The sequence below is a fragment of the Moschus berezovskii genome, chromosome Y, assembly GCF_049115385.1.
Source record: "Moschus berezovskii isolate FMDL1 chromosome Y, NW_MosBer_1.0, whole genome shotgun sequence".
Lineage (NCBI taxonomy): Eukaryota > Metazoa > Chordata > Mammalia > Artiodactyla > Moschidae > Moschus > Moschus berezovskii.
In genome coordinates, this window is record NC_142489.1 from 40,789,153 (window position 1) to 40,796,899 (window position 7,747).

Below are 7,747 nucleotides of genomic sequence, written 5' to 3' on the forward strand. Positions count from 1 at the left end.
TGTGAGGACTGAATAAGAGTATAAATGTTGTAGCATAATTTCTAGTTACCATAACGGATTCACAGGAAATAGTGTCTGTATTACCTACCCTGGAAGCTTTGAGCAACAGAAAGATCCTTGACAGGATGTCTTGTTATCATAGTGACAACATTTGTGAGAAAATGAGAGTGGCAGCCTAGAATATAATTTCTCCCCAACATTGCTACAAGGATTCTGTTTTTGAGCGTGTGAAAGAGTAAATGCTGAAAATTATAACCAAAGTTAAAAGCCTATCTTGTTAAAACGTTCATGAGAATATAATGAATTTGTCTGTAGTACAGAGAATGAGAAGTAAATTTCAACTATAAGTTTTCTCTACATTTTATTTGTAAGGAGTTCCTGTTTTTAAAATCCGTTTGACCTGCAGGTTCCTGTAGTTGGCTTAATTTGAAAATGTCAATTAACCCAGGAATGTAAAATTTCCTGTTGAAAAAGCTTATCTTGTAAGAAATATTGTACCTTTCTGTTGACCCTAGCCATTAAACTGGTGTGTAGTAATAAAGAATATCAAGTTGCTTTAGAAACTGTGTTAAAAAACCTACACAATGAAGTTTTCTTCTCTACATTTACCTAGAACTCTGTATCCCAGGCTTTGCTGTATATAGTGAATATAAAGGTGCAATTTGTTTAGTGTCTAGCAACTATGAAATCGTCTACATTTATATAGCCAGAGTAAAGTGGAAAAAAGTCCTTGACTTAAAGTGGTTATCTTCTTGTATCTTGCTTGTTTTAATTTGATGTTCTTTCTGTTAGAGAAAACTTTTTTCACTTGTGATTTTTCATTAATTCTGTATGTGTTGTAAACTTTTAGTAGTTTGTGCTAAGAATTTTTATCTTGAAATTAAAAAGTTACATAACTTTCTAAAAGTGTTAGTTTGACTTTTTACACCTAATCTATTATTTTTTCGTACTGTGATATATGATATAAATATTTTCATTCCTTAGTTAAACACCATTTTTTCCAGTGAAAACTAGCATAAAAGTTAAACTGTACATACATCTTCACTCAGCTCTGTATTCCATTTCTCTTAATGAAAATTTCTGGTATGTATTGCCATGTACCACATTACTTCAGAAGTAACTCAGTTATTGTCCAATTTTATCTTTTATTTTTCTGGCTGTTTGCTTTATATAGTTCCATAGGACACTGGAGCTTTGACTGTCATTGCTTTACATTTATCAATGAATTAGGGTGAAAGTGACTTGAATGTTTTAAACTTTTCCCACCCATCTTTCCTTATATTCAGACTCTATTTAGAACCTGACAGATTCTCAGTAAAGGCCCTTATCACCTCATTTGTTAATGACATTCTCCTATTTACTTGTTTTTGGTTATGCTGGATTTTTGGAGCTGCATGGTGTTTTCTTTAGTTGTTGCAGGTGGTGGTTACTCCCTAATTTCAGTACACAAGCTTCTCATTGCAGTGGCTTCTTTTGTTGTACAGCACAGGCTCTAGGGCATGTGGTAGTAGTGGTTCTTAGGCTCCTGGATTACTGGTTCAGTAGTTGTGGCTCACAGGCTTAGTTGACTCTTGGCATGTGGGACCTTCCTGTACCAGGAAGTAAACCCATGTCTCCTGCATTGATGGCAGATTCTTTAAGAGTGAGCCACCCGGAAGCCCTGTTAGCTACATTCTTAAAGTAATTTTTAATGCTTAGGTCTTGAATGAAATTTTATCTATGTTGTAATTAACGAATAGATGTTCTTTTTGTTAAAAGTTGTTTTATTCAAGTGATATTTTATTAAAAATAACTTCTTAATTATCAGTTTCCTGCATAAGCTCGCCATCATTTAAGGACACAATTTTGTTATTTGGTCTGTATCCCTGTTTTCTTCCACCACTCCAAGGAATTAAGCTTTCAGTTCAGCTCAGTTGCTGAGTGATGTTCCACTCTGCAACCCTATGGTCTGCAGCACACCAGGCTTCCCTGTCTATCACCCACTCCCACAGCTTGTTCAGACTCACGTCCAGCAAGTCACTGATGCCAGCCTACCATCTTATCCTCTGTCATCGCCTTCTCCTTCCTTCCCTAAATCTTTCCCAGCATCAGGGTCTTTTCAAATGAGTCAGCTCTTCGCATCAGGTGGCCAAAGTATTGGAGTTTCAGCTTCAAAATCAGTCCTTCCAATGAACACCCAGGACTGATGTGTTTTAGGATGGACTGGTTGGATGTCCTTGCAATCCAAGGGACTCTCAAGAGTCCTCTACAACACCATAGCTCCAAAGACGAATTCTTTGGCACCCAGCCTTCTTTATGGTCTTACTCTCACATCCATACATGACTAGTGGAAAAGTAACTTTGACTGGATGGAACTTTGTCAACAAGGTAATGTCCCTTCTTTTTAGTATGCTGTCTGGGTTTATCATATCTTTCCTTCTAAAGAGCAACTGTCTTTTAATTTCACGGATACAGTCACCAGCTGCAGTTGTTTTTGGAGCCCAAGAAAGTAAAGCTTGTCACTGTTTCCATATTTTCCTCATCTATTTGCCATGAAGCTGTGGGACCAGATGCCATGATCTTTGCTTTTTGAATGTTGACTGTTAGGCCAGCTTTTTCACTCTCCTCTTTCATGTTCATTAAGAGGCTCTTGAATTCCTCTTTGCTTTCTGCCATGAGGGTGGTGTCATCTGAGATTATTGATACTTCTCTCAGCAATCTTTTGATTCCAGCTTATCTGACATTTCATATGATGTACTCAGTATATGAGTTAAATAAGCAGAATGACAGTATAGAGCCTTGACCTACTTCTTTCCCAGTTTGGAACCAGTCTGTTCCTAATCGAGTGCTTTCTTAACCTGCATACAGATTGAACTTTGAGTTGTTGTAATTTCTGCTTTTACCTCGAAAAATACTCTCCAATTTGGTGACTTCTCAGGTAAATCAGTCTCTCCTATTAACGAGAAAGGAAAAAAAAAAAGTTTTCTACTAGTTGTTAAGCTATATTTGTTCCTTCTTCATGAGTAAATAGTCATCATGTTCCCAGTGAGTTTAAGATTCTTGCCTCATTGCAGAGAGAATTTCAAGATAAGAAAGGAAGAATAAGAAGTAAAATGAGTGTTTTAGTTAAGCAAGGGTCTGTCCTTGGAGGGAGAACAGGCAGATAGGTGAGGAAGTGCTACTCTGCATTTCTTTGGTAAGCCAGCTATGAGGGGCATACAAATGAAGGGGTAGAATATTCCCAGGGGAAGGATTTTGGAGGTCCTTTCCCTGATTTTCACCCCAGCTCCAGTCTCCTGAGGGGAGGAGGGACTGTTGTCTTTATTTACCTTAGATCAGAAGTGTCATGGTGTTGATGCATGATCTGGTATTTCTTTCTTGCAAGGCTAATTGTTTTGTAATGAAAGCATAATAAGCAATAGGTTACATGTGAACACAGGAGATTCCTTCCATTCCACACATTTCTTTGCTGACTTTGGGACACTTATAGAAAATGTGTGATTTCCTGTCAGTCTGGACATTCCTGCTTTTGTCTGCCTATGGACCCCTGCTGTTAACAGGGTGAATGATTTCCTGCCACATGCCCACTGTCTCCATTTCTCTTCTCATAGCTATCTGCCTATTGTAACAACTAAAACTGCCTTAGTTTTACTGTCATTTAGTTACATGGCAGTCACTGAAAAATATATTTATGCCATAAAACAAAATTTTAGCTATACCACTTAACCACATAATTTTGTTCATGAGTAAGTAATATGCAAATTTCTGTCAACTAAGAAAGATGCCCAACTTGAAAGTTACAAGTTGTCTTTGGGGCAAAATTAGGACTGCAGTGTGGGGGGCAGCACCTCAGATAGCTCTGACAGACTACTCGAAAGAGGTGCATCAGGAGAGGTCAATATGTAATATTTTGGTGACGGGGAAAGTGAAAGTGTTAATTGTTCAGGTGTGTCAGACTCTGTGACTCCATAGACTGTAACCTGCAGTTTCTCTGTCCATGGCATTCTCTGGAGTGGCTTTCCATTTCCTCCTCCAGGGGATCTTCCTGGCCCAGGGATCAAATCCAAGTCTCTTGCATTGCAAGCATGTTCTTTACCAACTGAGCCACCAGGGGAGCCCCTGGTGAAGGGGAGTGCAATACAATTAAGGATTCAGGTTACAAAGATTTTCTGGTAGTCAAGGAGCTGATGGGATTTAGTGCTTTTCTAACCGTGAGGAGATGCAGGAATTGGGATCATGAAATCAGTTCCTGAAAATCACCAACTATCTAAAACCTGTCGGTCTAGATTCCCTGGAGCACAGAATGCCTCACTGCACACTAGACTCTCTCAAGGGGTGTTGATAGTTGCCAGCCGCCGCAGCATAGGGCAGATAGTAAATGTTCTTGTTCAGCTGTTGGCAGTGCTCTTGGCAAGTGGCAATTTGTAGCTGACACATAATGTGATTTTCTAAAGATACCACCCAAGATTTAATCTTGTATTTTTCTCTCCACTCATATATTTTATTTCTTGTCAGGATTAAGAAATTAATAATTATTAACATAAAATTTTCTTGATTTCTCACTGTATTCTGAACTTGTCCTTTCAATACACTGACTTGGAAGCTGTGAGTTGGCCTACATTATTAGGTATAAGCCATAAAACCCCTGAAAGGAAACGGGTACAATTTCCATAAAGATCAATTTCATATAATGCATATAATTGTTATCTGTCTGGTCTGTGGAAAGTGTCCCTATAAGTACCATGATCCAACCACTGGAAAACCTATGAAAGTATCTGTGGAAAGCATCCCTATAAATGCTATGATACAGCCTCAATCTATAAACACTGATGAGCTGGTGTTTATAGAAATGTTCTGTGAAATTCACTGAAACTGCACACCCTATCCAGGCATCATAGTAACCATTTATGTGAGTTATTTTATGACAGGAGGTCCTGGTAAGGAACATGGAAATAATAAACCACCACCAACAGAAGAGTTCAGCAAGATCAAAAGGAGATGCCATGTGTTCTAACACTTCCCAGAATTATATTCACTGGCACTCTTCCTGGTTGAACAATGTCTGCACCACCAGGAAGGATCTTACATCAAAATGCCTGGCCAAATACAACTTGGAAACTAATCCCATCACCATAAAACCTGAGGCTTCCAGCCACCTGGCAGAGCAGTCCTAGGTTCCGTTATCCTACTGCTGTCCATTTGGGTACCCTTTCCCAATAAAGTAACTTGTTAGCACAAGTGTTTTCTCAGACAATTCATTTCTGAGTGTCAGGTTAAGAGTCCACTCTTGGGACCTGGATGGGGTCCCCCTTCCTGCAACACAGGGACTTGTGGTTCATTCTGTACATATGTTTGTGTATGTGCACACATACATATAGGTATGTATATAATTGAATTTATATATATAATATGCATATATAAAACGTCTACACACACACACATACAAAATATGCATGTGATGTGCTGTGCTTAGTTGTGTCCAACTCTGAGACCCCATAGCCTATAGTCCACCAGGCTCCTCTGTTCATAGTGAGTCTCCAGGTGAGAATATTAGAGCGGGTTGCCATGCCCTCCATCACAGGATCTTTACAACCCAGGGATGGAACCCAGGACGCCTGCCTTGCAAGTGGATTCTTTACCATCTGAGGCAGCAGAGCAGCCCAGGAATACTAGAACGGGTAGCCTATCCCTTCTCCAGGGAAACTTCACCAACCAGGAACTGAACCAAGGTCTCCTACATTGCAGACTGATACCAGTGGAGCTATCCAGGAATCACATATGAAATATGTATTTATGTATTTGATATGTACTAGGTTTTGTTCCCAGTTTCTGGCACAGAATTGCTGAAACCTGTGGAATTGCCTGAGTGGTTTTGGTAACAGGACTGCATTTTGTTATTTATACGCTTCTTTCAAAAATATGTGAGTTGACACTAAAGAGGTGACTTTGGGTTGCCACTTGATAGCTTTAGAATGGAGACTAGCTACCAGTGAAACTCACCATGAGATTATAGATTTAGAAGTTTCCCTTAACTCCTGATTTCCTGAGAAGTCGGAGGAATTGGGAATTCAGTTAATCATTAATGACTAACTTCATCAATTATGCATGTGTATTGGAACTTTTTAAGACCAAACAAACTAGTTTGTAATTGAATTCCAGATTGGTGGGAAAAAATGCATTCATGTACCGGAAAGGTACAACTCAAACACAATGGAAAGCTTGAGATTTTTCCAGACCTGTGTCTTCTGTTCTCGCTGTTCAATTTGTTTCCTTTATAATAAAGTAAATGTTTTTCTGGGTTCTATAAGCCATTACAGTAAATTACTAAATCTGAAAATGGGGATAATGAGAACCTGTAATTTTTAACCAAGTTTGGCACACTACTTTGCACTAGTGTCTAAAGATGGAGAGACAGTCTAATGGCACTGATTTCCACTTTTGGGTGTACACTAGGAAGAGAAATGTAAACAGCCAAGGACTAAGGAAAAACTGAGGCCCTAGTCATGACTGTACAGGCTTTAATGAGGCAGTCAGGGACTCAAGGGGTGCCTCAAGCCCAGGGAGTCCCAGGTAAGGGGCAAATATATTACCTGTGTGGAAAGGAGAGACTTCATGTGAGAATGTCTTCAGGCATCTATGCTGCCCCTGGCCCTGGGCCTGGTCTGTAAAGGAACACACTGGAGTAGGAACAATCCTCAGAGACAAAGGCCCCAGTAATTGGACCCTCCCAGTAACCAAGACAGATGAGGCCTGGGATACCCACACAGTTCCCCTTTATAATAACATCTGAGGAGTCCAGGGTACAACTGATGGTGGCTGGATTACTGATTTGTTTTTAGGTACTGGGGATACATTCTCCATTCTCACTGAGACCTCCCAGTCTGCTCTCGGCATCTGCAGCCATAAGAGGACTGGCCAAATAACACCTGGGGCGGATTCATGTCACTGTATCGCAAAACCAACCAATATAATATTGTAAACTAATTCAGTTCAGTTCAGTTCATTTCAGTCGCTCAGTCGTGTCCGATTCTCCGCGACCCCATGAATCACAGCACGCCAGGCCACCCTGTCCATCACCAACTCCCAGAGTTCACTCAAACTCGTGTCCACAGAGTCGGTGATGCCATCCAGCCATCTCATTCTCGGTCATCCCCTTCTCCTCCCGCTCCCAACCTTTCTCAGCATCAGAGTCTTTTCCAATGAGTCAACTCGTCGCATGAGGTGGCCAAAGTATTGCAGTTTCAGCTTTAGCATAAGTCCTTCCAATGAACACCCAGGATCGATCTCTCCTAGAATGGACTGTTTGGATCTCCTTGTGGTACAAGGGACTCTCAAGAGTCTTCTCCAACCCCACAGTTCAAAAGCATCAATTCTTCGGCGATCAGCTTTCTTCACAGTCCAACTCTCACATCCATACATGACCACGGGAAAAACCATAGCCTTGACTAGACGGACCTTTGTTGGCAAAGTAATGTCTCTGCTTTTTAATATATTATCTAGGTTGGTCATAAGTTTCCTTTCAAGGAGTTAGCGTCTTTTAATTTCCTGGCTGCAATCAGCATCTTCAGTGATTTTGGAGCCCAAAAATATAAAGTCTGACACTGTTTCCACTGTTTTTCCGTCTATTTACCATGAAGTGATGGGACTAGATGCCATGATCTTTGTTTTCTGAATGTTGAGCTTCAAGCCAACCTTTTCACTCTCCTCTTTCACTTTCCTCAAGAGACTTTTGAGTTCCTCTTCATTTTCTGCCATAAGGGTAGTGTCA